This window comes from Taudactylus pleione, unplaced genomic scaffold (genome assembly GCF_031769625.1).
Source record: "Taudactylus pleione unplaced genomic scaffold, aTauple2 ptg001041l, whole genome shotgun sequence".
In the NCBI taxonomy this organism is placed as follows: Eukaryota; Metazoa; Chordata; class Amphibia; order Anura; family Myobatrachidae; genus Taudactylus; species Taudactylus pleione.
This window is the reverse complement of record NW_028285442.1, coordinates 1536588-1549642: the sequence shown is the minus strand read 5'-3', so window position 1 is coordinate 1549642 and position 13055 is coordinate 1536588. Positions and strand designations below refer to the sequence as shown.

The 13055-nt window shown below is 46.6% G+C and overlaps 1 protein-coding gene across 1 annotated transcript in view; it reads right to left on the bottom strand.

Annotated features, from left to right (window-relative positions):
* Positions 1-12467, bottom strand: part of FBXO34 (F-box protein 34) — a 78864-nt gene extending 66397 nt beyond the window's left edge. Inside the window, exon 1 of the mRNA XM_088461371.1 lies at positions 12141-12467. The gene's annotated coding sequence lies outside the window, so the exon portion shown is untranslated. The remainder of the gene's footprint in view (positions 1-12140) is intronic.
* Between the last annotated feature and the right edge of the window lie 588 nt (positions 12468-13055).

Here is a 13055-nt window from a genome sequence, read left to right as displayed (position 1 = left end):
CACAGCTATAGCGAGCGGCCAGGATGATGGTCGCGATGGTCAAGACCATCGCGACCATCGGGCTTGCGATGAGACCCTTGTGGTAGGGTCTCGTTGCCGCAAGCCCTGGAGTGCTTTTGGCTCTATCAGAGCCGAAAGCACTCCCACTGACATCACTTGTGATGTCAGTGGGGCCGGCCCCAGACGGTAGGCATTCCCATGGGAACGCCTCCGTCTGGCCAGCCACGCCCCCGGTACACCCACCAAAGGAGGGGTGCTGTCACTCACCATCGACAGCACGCCCCCTTTGTAGCAATACCCATAGCGACGGCTTGCCCGTCACTATCCAGGTTTCGCGCATACGCACGACGGAGCCAAGATATGGCACAGTGCAGCACACAACAGTATGTGAAAGACCTCAGCAATATTGAATTATATATATATATATATATATATATATATATATATGTATGAGGTCAGGTATGAACCACCCTAACAACACCTGTATTAGGGCAGAATGAGAGAAATGGTATTGCCATAAGCTGACAGATAGAAAATAAGATACAGCAGATAGCGCTAGCACAAGTGACATACAATGTAGGAAAGATGCTGCAAAGCGGCACTATACTCAACTACACAGGCACAGTGTCTGGTAGGAAATAGCACTACATACACTGACCCTGGGGAGAGTACGCTGACCCTGGGGAGCAGTACGCAGGGGGACCGGACCACGCTGTCCTGGGAGAACTGCGACTGCACAGATAAAATGGCCGCCGTAGAGCTCAGAGGGGGCGTATCTGGAGAGCAACTCAGGGAAGCCAGACCACAGTGGAAGGCGCACTGAGCTGAGGGAAGGAGCCGCTTGAACAGGGAAGCTGTCTCCCCTGGCCGGTTAACCCCTGGGATGCTGGTTTCCCGCACCAATAAGTCCCGGGTGGTCCAGTGGAATGCGATGGCCGGAGCCTGCGTCCACACCCAGCGACCAGCCTTACCTGTCCCCTGATGTCCGGGTGCAGTCTGGGCCCTTTCCGGGAGCCGTGGCTAGCGCTGACCCCCGGAATGCCCGCCAAGATCCCAAGATCAGTACTGGCGTTGCGGCACCGGAGGGGTGATGAAGCGGCAGCGCAGATGTCCCACAGACAGTCTGCTGCTGCCAGCTCCAGTAGTAAAAATAAAATAAAATACAATAAATTAAACTTTAGGGGTTGTCTCAATAGCCCCCTCTGCGAAATAGTGACCCGACTCTGGCCGGGACCAACGAAACGGGTGCCTCTGGCTCGGGGGCGGGGTACAGGGAGAGTGGACCCAGTGCATCCTGGGAGCTAAAGCTTTAACTGCGTGGTGCCCGGATTGGTTCCCCTCACCTACACCTCAAGGTCTCCCTATGGAGCCTATGAATCCTGAAGGAAAAGGAACTGCAGGGAAGATGATCACACAGAATTGTGCCGAACCCCCCCTCCCCCATCTACTAGAGCCAGTGAGTGCTGCTTAGCTACACTGCCATCCACCACCCAATATCACCTGCACCCTCCCCCCATGGTCGATACCCCTCCCCTATCTATTAGAGCTGGTGAGTGCTGCTGAACCACTCCGCCATGGTTGTTGTTAGATCCAAGTTGAATAATGGATCTCTGACATCACAATCACGTGACCGCTGCTGCAGGACTGGACCGCTACCAGTGTTGCTATCCACGTGGGCATAGAGTGGGAATATAAACCTGTGGTGAGCTTACTAGGAGACAATTTTGGCCCCCGTTCTAAACCTTGCCCCTCCCACTATGGTCGGTGGTCTCATGGTTGTGACGTCACAGGTCCTGTTTCTCCTTCTAGACCTAACCACACTGCCACCCACCACCCAACACTGGGCTGACTCCCAGACAGAAACAATCAACTCCGCAAACCTCCCCCCCGGGCGGCACCCCCCACGGCTGACCCCCACATCCCACGGCATACCCCCTCACTCCCCGTCCCATGGCAACTATAGAGGTGGTGAGTGCTGCTTCAGCTTCTTCTTGGCTCCTCTCTCTGACTGTGATGTAATAGGTTACACACAGCTGTACAGTGCAGGGGAGAGGACTCGGAGAGAAGAGGGAGTGAGACAGACAGAGTGGCACCGGAAGGCAGCAGTCCAATCAGTCATGAACTGCTGCTGACAGTCAGCCAGCTGAGCCCGCACGGAACTATACAACAAGCCTCCATACAGCCCTGTCGGCGAGCCCCCTGGGACCCGACAGGCCCTGTTGCCTAGAGGTAAATCGGCTACTGCTACCCTCCAACGGCAGCATGCAATCACACAGGACCCGTATTGCGCATGCGTTGGCCGGGGATCTGCGTTCAGCAGTGCACATACGTGCACTGCTGAATCAGGCCCATAGAGCTAATGTGACTTGCCTAAAAGCTCCAGTTTTGACTCATCTGTGGAAAGACATTCTCACATAACCATTGTGGCTCGTCAATATACATTTTAGCATATTCCAATCTGGCTGTTTTATGGTTTTTTTTTTTCAGAAGTGGGGTCCTCCTGGGTCTTCTTCCATGGAGACCACGGTCGCTCAGAAAACATCAGATGGTGTGATCAGACACTGATGTACGTATCGCGACCTTGGAGTTTAGCTTATATCTCTTTGAAAATTTTCTTGGGATCTTTTTCTACCATTCTCACCATCCTAATTAATCTGGCGATTTTAGTCTTGCGGCCCTTTACAGGGAGGTTGGGCTGGCTACAGTCCCATGGACTTTAAACTTCTCAATATTTGCAACTGTAGTCACAGGAACATCAAGCTACTTGGAGATGGCCTTATGGCCTTTACCTTTAACATGCATGTCTATAATTTTCTTAATAATCTCCTCAGACAACTCTCCCCTGTGCTTTCTCTGGTCCATGTTCATTGTGGTGCACATGATGACACCTAAAGCAGAGTGACTAACTTTAAATAGACTGATTAGAATATAGAAGACAACAGGACCTGTCTAGACATGCACCCGGCATCCCGATCAAAGGGATGCCAGGCGCCACGAGTGGACAGCTGCAGGAGGGGCGGGTTAGGTTTAGGGCACCCGGGGGGGACTTAGGGTTAGGCTAAGGGGAGGGTTAGGGTTAGGCACCCCTGGGGGGGACTTAGGGTTAGGCACCCCCCGGGGGACAGGTTTTATAGGCAGTGGGGAAGGGGGGGTTAGGGTTAGGCACTTAGAGGGGGGATTAGGGTTAGGCACTTGGGGGGAAGGTTAGGGTTAGGCACCCCTAAGGAGAGTTAGAGTTAGGGGGTTAGGTTAGTAGATACTAACCTTAGGACAATCGGGATTTCCAGCGCTGTCGGGCTTCCGCTGCCAGGAACTCTGCATCTGTCGGCCAGGTGCTGCCGGGAATCGAACCGCCGGCCATGTATTTCATACCGATTCCAAAACTGCACCTACGTAGGGAAATCCTCCTCCAGAGACCCTCCATTGGAGGCCTGGGCCTGCTGTCCATCTCAAAATACTGCCAGGCCACTCGTCTTAGTCAATTGATGGCTTGACACTCTCCCAAGGGTACCAGTCGCTGGGTGGACTTAGGGCCTGATTCAGACCCGCTCACAAGCGGAGCGAGCGAGAAATCACTCGCTCCGGCGTTTGCATCCAAAAGGGGCGGCTGTCGCTGTTGATCAACAGCTTGCCCCGTTTGGTAGGTGGGTTGGGGGGGTTGGCTGGCCAAACGGAGGCATTTGCCATTTGGGGGTCGGCCCCACTGACATCACGAGTGATGTCAGTGGTGAGTTTCCGGCTTTTTTAGAGCTGGAAGCTCACTGGGGCTTGCGGCAGATGAGACCCTACCGGGACCATCGTGATCATCACCTGGCCGCTCGCTAAAGCTGTGGGTGGTCACCCAAAGCTTAGCGAGCGGCCAGAAGGCCGGTCAAAATAAAAACGCCCTTCAGACCTGCGAGCGGGTCTGAATCAGGGCCCTAGAGAGTGAGCTTGGCGAGGTGGATGCAATATCATACCAACCCTGGCTTCTTCATAAGCACATATCCTCTTCTGCATTATCAATCCCCCCAGTCACCTTTACTCTGCCTGTCTTTGATTCCCTTGCAACAAAGTTCAACCTCTTTACTTATCCCTCCTCCCAAACACCCCTATAGCACAATCCATCATTTCTTCTGGACCAATCTTCGCATATGGCCTCTAACTGTACCGCAGCTGGAATTACCTGTTTATTTAGGTGGGTTTGCTTCTCGATCTTTTGTAGAAATTCAGGAAAGACATTCCATACCCCGCTCTTGCTTTTTTCAATACCTTCAACTATGGAGCTTCCTTGATTCATCCCTTCCTTGTTCTACTCCCCTTAGTGTTCCCACCTCAATGGAGCGTTTATGTATTTATCGTCCTTTTGAGAGGGGTACTGTTTCCCAATTGTACCACTCCATTTTAAGTCCAGCTCGCTCATGCCTGGCAGCCCTCTAACTATCTTGGGAAGCAGACTTTTACTCCCCCTTAGGGGAGGACACCTGGGAGGAAGTTCCATCTAACATAGGAAAATGCTCCATTAGAGAATTTATTTAGATTTTACACACGTTGGTACCTAGTCCTGGACCATCTGCACCAACTGTTCCCCAATGTCTCACAGTTATGATGGCGTCAATGTGGCCAGGTTGGCACCTTTTTTCACATTTGGTGGACCTGTCCGCAGGTAGTGCCCTCTTGGACTATGGTCAGATTGCTTATAACTTCAATAGCACCTGCTTACCCCCCCCTGCTCTCTCCAGCCTTGCTTCTCTTATGTGCCCCAGTCTGCCAGTTACCTAAGCAAGCCAACAAATTGATTTTGCATATCTCTTGCGTGGCTAAATACCAAATAGCTAGAGCTTGGAAAAAATCCTCCCCATCCTCTCACCAGGAACTAACAAACAAGATATGGTACATGTCTAAGAACCTGATTCAGTTCGCAATTGCGATTGCAGCAGCGTAATCGCACACAATGAAGCTGCAAAATTATGCTAATGCCTGCCACAGCTCAGCCAGCATAGAGATGCCCACTGCTGCTTTCTACACAACCGTATTACCTCGCACTCCTACGTATACATCGGTACCATCGAAGCACATCGGCCCATCACACAATTACAGCAGGTCTGTCCAGTAGCAGGAACTGCAAGTCTCATCGCACGTAGTGAGTACTCAAGCTGCGTATGCAATCTCAGTGGCTAATTTATGCACGCCCCTGCAACGGCGTTCTAACGGACAGACACACCTGCATTTCTCCGACCACTCCCCCGTCACCACCCCCATGTGTATGCGCAGTACAGAGCAAGCGACTGATCTGCGTACGTAGTTGCAATTGCATACACTGCTAAATCAGGCCCAAAGATGGAATATATGACCAGCCTCCAAACAGTACAGTGGATAAGTTTCATGCAGTCTGGAGGCCTTGGTATGACCTTTATAATGCATCTCTCCCTGGTCTGGTATAGCTACTTAGCTTCTACACCCGGTCTTCCTCTCCTCTACATATCCTTGTGCTCACACCCCCCATTTTTTTTTCTCTCTACCCTCCCATATGCTCACCACTATCTTTCAGTATAGCTTTATCACCTGTACAATCTCTCACATGTTGCTCATACTTTATCTAGACTGATTTCTACCACACCCATACAGTTTCCTATGTTTTTATTGCCTACACTGACGTTGATAATGTACATGCAGACACTCTTGTAATCCTATTTTTCAATAGATAAAAACTTTTGAGAAAATAAAAGACATGAGATGCTAAGTCAAGAAATAATAACTTTATTTCTATAGCACTTTTCTCCAATAGGATTCAAGGGTCTTTAGATATAGTATGAATATAATACAGAAAGATCCATGTGAAGCAGCCATTTCAAGGGTCAATACATAGGATTACACTGGGCACAATAGGCAATGCCTGGAAGCGATGATACATAATGGGGAGATAAAAATTATCGGTGAGATCCTTGCAAAACCATAAAAAACATGCATTGTTCAATCTACGCAGTAGAGTCCCAGACGAGGCAGCCATGTTGGGAGCACTACATTGGTTACAATAAGCTATACATAAGACATACAAGGATAAACTGAACAGTAACTAGTGAGATCCCCACTGCATAAATAGTTCCATGGGTTGTTCATCCTGCCCTTGAAAGTACCAAGTAAGGCAGTCATCTTGGGCGCACTACGTAGGTTACAGTGGGCAGGATGAGTGGTTCATAGAAGTGTAACATGCAGTGGGAAATCATGGAGAAGAGAAAAAGCACAGGGGGTTGATGTGAGCAGAAATACTGGGGAAGTGGGATTGGGAAGAAGGGGGGCTGGGGAGGGATGGTAGAGAATGGAGTCCATGATGAGGCAGGATGGCAAGACATGCAAAGCAGTCAGTAGTTTTAAATATTACTATAATCCAATTATTTATTATCTTTTCTAAGGGTTTAGAAAATCTTTGGAGAGAAGCAATAATTTATATCTTCAGTTTCTTTACTTTATTCTATGACTTACCAAAGGCATGCAAGTATACATGAGACAATAGATTTAATTTAATCGCTTTTCAGTTGGAATGAAACATTGTTTCCATGACCTATATTTGTGCTTTAGAATGTAAACTGTTACGAGCAGGGCCCTCTGCCCTTTTGTACTTCTCCTTAAGCTGGCCACACACATAGCAATTTTTCACCCAATTTGGCCGATTTCGACAAATCGTCACGACGAATCTTGTAAAATATGGACAAATCGTGAGTATCCACTCTTGATTACGATGCCAATGCACGTCCCCGCTCGTCGTATCTCGCATCTTCTGATCTGCCGTGCTGTAGGGCAGATTTGTCAATCTGGGACACGATGGGTGCTGATTGTGAGTAGTTTTTTACTCACGATTAATCGTACAATTCATCATACATCGCGGAATTTGACAGACAGGAGCCTGCACACGCCCATCCAACATCTTGTGCAGCATCGTGATTGCAAGAAGAAGGAAGCACGATCAGGAGCCTGCACAACAAGTCTGGATTTCAGGAGTTTTGTGAGTACTGGTACTGTATTAAATGTAATACCACTGCCCACCAATGTGTGCCACCCACCTATAAATGCATAACCCAGCCACCGCCTGCTGGAATGAGGCGGGCGGTAGCTGGGTCATGCATCAACCTCCCACTGCCCACCAATGTGTGCCACCCACAAACCCACCAATGTGTGCCACCCACCTAGAAATGCATGACCCAGCCACCGCCCGCCTCATTCCAGCGGGCGGTAGCTGGGTCATGCATCAACCTCCCACTGCCCACCAATGTTTGCCACCCACTTACCCACCAATGTGTGCCACCCACCTAGAAATGCATGACCCAGCCACCACCCGCTGGAATGAGGCAGGCGGTGGCTGGGTCATGCATCAACCTCCCACTGCCCACCAATATGTGCCACCCACAAACCCACCAATGTGTGCCACCCACCTAGAAATGCATGACCCAGCCACCACCCGCCTCATTCTAGCGGGCGGTGGCTGGGTCATGCATCAACCTCCCACTGCCTACCAATGTGTGCCACCCACCTACCCACCAATGTCACACAGACAACCTAAAAAATACCTTAAAAATCAGCAAACACTAAAAATTTTATAAAATGCCAAAAACATATTTAGTTCTACAACAAAAAATAAAACAATACAACAATATTAATACATATATTATATTTGTTTTTGTGATACATTTGTATATGATGGTTAAATATACTACTATAAACAAATGTATATAAAAAACATAAACAAATACATTGCACCAATAAAATAAAACACATATTACAATACTTTTAAAAACACAATACATTAGTGAAAAAAAAACATATTCAAATACAAAAAAAAACATTAAAAACCAGCAAAAAAACATTAAAATACTTTTAAAAACACATTACATTCCTGTAAATAAAAAACATATTAAAATACAATAAAAAAACATTAAAAACCAGAAAAAAACATAATACAATACTTACCTCAAAAATCTTGAAAACTGTAGAATTATACATTAAAAATGTACAAAACAATTCACATTTCTAGATTAATAAAATGTCCTTTTTTTTATTCCAATGAATGTCTATCGATAGTGAACGGGAGTTTGTGACGGGATTCCTAGAGATCCTCCAGTCGGAGTGTCTATGGCGGATATTCTGTCGACAGTACCACAACAAATCGCAGAAAATGGCAGCTTTGGGGGTGTTGTTGGCCTACACCCAAAAGTTAATTGCGGATGCTGACCTAAGAGCAGTCAGACAAAAAATCCAGAACCTGCGTACCGTCTACATAAAAGAAAATAAAAAAGTGGACGATTCAAAAAGGTCTGGAGCAGGCAAGGACGACTTGTACAAGCCAACACTCTGGTACTATCACCTCATCAGCTTCATTAGTGAACAGGAGCCACAATGCAAGTCAGTTGTCCTGATGGCCGAGCGAGAGGGAGAGGAGGACGCGGCAGAAGTGAGTGGACTGTCTGAGGAAGTTTTGGTAAGTAGAGGCACAGTACATAAACAAAAACCATTTATTGTTTTTGTAGTTCAATCCCAATTGTCCAATATAGTCATTTAGCTCAGACAGTCCTCTTGCCATGGCACCGCACCTGGTCCGTTGAAATAGGCCATATACTCATCCTTCACTTCTTTGGCATGTACTGTCAGTGTTGTAGAAATTGGTGGTGCAGACAAAGATGTAAACTGGGCAATGTCCTCCGGAGGTCCTACATCTTCTGGTCTAGCTGTGACTTGTCCTCGCTGTGTAGATTTCCTTCGCAGAAAGTTATACAGCACGACATCACGACCCAGTCTATCTTCTCCACGCGTAGGTTTATGGTGGTGTGGAAAATGCGGAACCCGTTACTGAGTATTCCAAACGCATTTTCCACAATGCGGCATGCCCGTGATAGACGATAATTGTATAACCTCTTCTCTCTGGTCAGGCCCCCCTATGCAAATAGTTTCATCAGATATTCATGTAATGCAAAAGCCTCGTCTGCAACGAAAACATAATTTAGGCCGTGCTTTGTATCATGCTTTGATGGCAAGTTGAGGGTTTTGTTGGTGAGTCTCTGGTAGAAAGCCGTCTGTTTATAGCACCCACCATCAGAAGCACGGCCATTCTTGCAAACATCCACAAACAAAAATTTGTAGTTGGCATTCACCACTGCCATGAGAACGATGCTGAAGAAGCCTTTATAGTTGTAGTTATATGATCTGGTGTTGGCAGGTGTGCTGATGCGGTTGTGTTTTCCATCGATGGCTCCTCCTTAGTTAGGGAAATTCCAACTTTGTTCAAACTCTTCAGCAATGCTCTTCCACTCCTCCACGGTGTTAGGAAACTGGAAAAAAGTAAAAAATGTTTTAAAACATGACAATAATATTGTTTTTCTTTTTTTTTCCAATATAGACTCTCACCCAAGAGCCTGATATTTCCTCCACGCCGGACCTAAGTTTGCTCGTGTACAGCAAAGGGGATAATTTGACCCCAGTGGACACACCCATTCTACCAGGACCATCATCTTCATCGCTACCACCCCAAACCCCCCCCCCCCCAAAAAAAACAGGGAAGACAGCAACAGCACACTCCACAGGAGGACTTGTTTCTCCAGCAAGCTGCAAGAATCCTTCATAAACCGCCGGATGGTATCGACAATTTTACTGCACATATTAATAGTCAAATTAGAAAAATGGATGAGGTAACTAGTAAAAATTTCCAAAGGCTCACCTATGACCTTTTAAGAAGGTCACTCAACAGAAATTTGCACAACACTTATATTGGTGACCCACTGCTTTATTTGCCTGCCCCAAACACCTATGTCAGCTCCCCCCAGCCCAGTTGGAGATTACTCCCCCACCCAGCACCCCAAGCACAAGCCATACCATTTATAATGCTCTACTGGAGTCAGAGGAAGATTTGCCACATTACTCTTAATTTTTATTTTTCTTCTTCTTGTCTGTACTATCACCAAATTTTATCACTCCAAATAGGTGCTGGCTGTATGCTATACGGTGGTGATCAGGTGCGCCGAGAGGGGGGGGACCGGGTACAGATTACCCGGGCCCGGGTTTCCTGAGGGGCCCGGCGCCGCTCCCCCCCTCACAGCAGCCCAGCACACAGCTTGTGCTGAGCTGCAGTTGGAGACTGCTCGTGGCTGCTGAGCAGCAGCCACAGCAGTCTCCTATGCCTGTGCGGGGGAGCGATCACACTGATCGTGCCCTCACTGGCTTTGCGCCAGGCTGAGGGGGCTCAGAACTGCAAATCTTTTTTTCTCTTGGCAAGGGGGCGTGGCCAAGCCTCCCGCAATTAGGCCACGCCCCCTATTACCGGGGCCCGCCACGGCTCTTGGCGGGCCTGGTGGTGATGACACTAATTGGACCAGGTCACTACACACATGGCGCAAGTACAGATTGCTGGAAGGCGGGGCCACAATCTGTACTTCTGCCATGTGTGTATTGGCCTGTTCAATATGGTGTCTGACCCACCATACAACATACAGCTGGTTACCTATTGGGATGGATAAAATTTGGTAATAATGCTGTTTTGTACAATTTATATACATGTTGATTTTCTATATAAAAAATAACTAAAAATTATATTATTGCCTACAGTTCAGTGCACAGTCTGGTTTATGCAGCCTAATTGGCTGTCCAATAAAGAGTTTAAATAAAAAACACAAAACAATAGTTATTGACACAGTGCAGAGCAGTGTTACTGCCACAGTACCTGTCAGTTTTTATAAGGAGTGAAAAAAAAAAAAAAAAATTTCATTAACTACTATGTAGTGTTGTTGCCACACATATGTTAATGACTGCTATGAGCACAGTCTTGTTAATGCTGGCTTATTGGCTGTCACAGTTATGATAAAGAGTTGAATAAAAAATAAAAACTACAACAAAATTAAAAAACTTTTTTTCTTTGACAAGAAACAAATGTGTAGTGTATTTTTTATCCCTTACCTTGCAATACTGGTACTGCAGCACTTTAACGATAGCCTTGCAGGTCTCCGGAATGATGATGCTCAATGACTGAGGTGAGATGAGTGTCCCAAACTTCAGGTCTTCAAATGACCTTCCTGTACCCAGGTACCTCAAGGTAGCCACCAGCCTCTCTTCAGCAGGGATTGCCCTCCACCACCTTGTGTCTTGCCTCCGGATGTGGGGTTTACCAGATGCAGCAACTCCTGGAAAGTGGCCTCATCCATGTGCAGGTAGTTGCGGTAGTCCCCCGGGTTGTTCTCCTTGACCTCCATCAGCAGGGACATGTGAGAGCGAGTATCCCTTTGCTGCAGCCAGTCCTTGGTCCAGCATGTTCTTGTCCTCCTTCGCTGGGCCCTCTCCTGGATCACCTTGACCCCAACTTGGGCGACCAACACTCTATACCGATACCGATCCATTAGCACAGAATTCAGGAACAGGATAGGATGCAGGTAGCACACACTTGTAGGTAGAAGAAACTTTGTAAAAGGCAAGCCAGATACAAAGAGCACAGTAACAATGTACAGGATTCAGTAGGTATACACCTAGCCTCACTAGTAGCAGAGCAGAATGTGCCAGGGGTTAAAATGGCTCCTGCTTTTTATACCCCCTAGCTAGCCTCTCCCATTGTTATGATTATTTAAATTTCCCACCATTCATGAAGAGGCTCTTGTGTTTTTTTTAAACTCGCAATGTACCATGCACGATCTCACGATGCGTGCGATCAGAGATTGTGTGTAAAACTGGCATCTATTTAGGCCAAATCGTGCTAATAAATTGTATATAGTGAGTGGTGTTGTAACAGGCGCCAAGCACCTTCCCAGGCAGCAGACAACTATACGTGATGAGTACCACCCTTCAGTACTAAGTGTACACGAATAATAACAAGGTACGTATAGTAAAGTGTGCACAGTGCTCCCAAATCAAATTAGGAATAGTAATCACAATACTTCCCTGACTCCAATCAAGATGTTGCATATAATCTTCAAAATGATGTGGTGGTACTTCCATACATATGAAAAACACAAGATCGGCCAAACATAGTGTAATACAATCACCAATAACATTTATTGAACTTCTTAAAAAATAAATATATATTCTTCAATACCCTATATGCAGGATAAAAAATTCCTACGTGCTGTGTGTAGGATAAATATTCCTACATATGAGTACACAATCCTAAATAACGAAGGTAGGGGAATTACCAGAAGTCCCTTCAAAAAGGGCCCGTAGTTTTTATAGATGGAGGTTTCCGGATCACCTCTGTCTCTGGGTCCTTATTTGTGGGGTGTTCCTGCAGTTCCTCTCTCCTGCATGTTTCTGTCACTGTAAGCCAATGTTTCTGTCACTGTAATCCAACGCGTTTCGGGAGTCTGCTGCTCCTTTCCTCAAGGCATAGTGACATAAGTAAAAATTATCCTTTTCATACCCTTAGCATGATTCACTTCCAGGTCAAAAAGGTCATGGCATTAAAAGTCTTGATACCATCAATTCCACAACAACTCTTTGTAATCTAGTTGTCCCTGTGATACTTATGATAGATAGTGTAATAATACACAAATAAACAATCTAAAATAATCTAAAATACAATTCTTATCCTTTTATCGCCGAACCGGAAGTGCGTCACTGTTACTTCCGGTTTCGGTGCTATACACGTCTGTCCACAATGCGCTCCTACCACCTGCGTCATGCACAGATACACAGTTCCTACGCACGGTGGTTCCCTGTCCTATTAGCGTCCCCGCTTCCTGTGTGTGGAACGCATCCGGGACCCACTATACTTCCGGTTTGGCGGCCATCTTTAAGAAGCTTTTTGCATTGTCTCTGATAGTGCGGCAGCCATATTTGGTGGGATACTTCTTCTAAATGTTTACAGGGATCCGGGTAGCCATCTTTTATTGGATTAAAATGATATGTTTTCTACATAATCCTATCTTCATACTGGGGGAGTCATAGATGATTCTTTATCTCAGCATTATGATGAAGAGAAGGATATAATAGATTAAAAACCTCATAAAATCCCCAGTATAAACATACTAAAAAAACAAAGGACGATCATATAAAATGCAGAAAAATTCAAAGGAGAGATAATGAAATACTGAATCTTCCATTACACATAA